Genomic DNA, 391 nt, shown 5'->3' with positions numbered 1-391 from the left:
CTGCCCTCCCTCCCACAGCTGCGCCCCTCCTGCGTGGCCTCAGCTCCCAGCCACAAGGAGAGGACACATCTCCTCCCGTGGAAAAAGACAACGCCCAGCCTCAGCACAACGAAGCATCACCACAAGGAAATCCTAATAGGAGCAGCCCACTTGGGGGCCCAAGGACACAGAATCCGGGGTGTCCTGGCAGGGAACGAAAGACAGGGTGGGGACCAGGGGTTGGAGAAGCAGGGCAGACAGCCCAGCCAGGACTACACTTTGACTGAAAGTGTCCAGGAATGGAGCGCAGCCCACACCCGTGCTGCCCCTCTGCCTGCCCTCCAGGCCCTCCTGCCCTTCCCCCTGGCCACTGCAGCTCACCAGTTTGTTCGTCTCCCAGGACCTCTGCACC

This window comes from Herpailurus yagouaroundi, unplaced genomic scaffold, assembly GCF_014898765.1.
Source record: "Herpailurus yagouaroundi ecotype Mexico unplaced genomic scaffold, PumYag 181, whole genome shotgun sequence".
In the NCBI taxonomy this organism is placed as follows: Eukaryota; Metazoa; Chordata; class Mammalia; order Carnivora; family Felidae; genus Herpailurus; species Herpailurus yagouaroundi.
The sequence above is the reverse complement of the archived record's forward strand: the minus strand, read 5'-3'. Positions refer to the sequence as shown.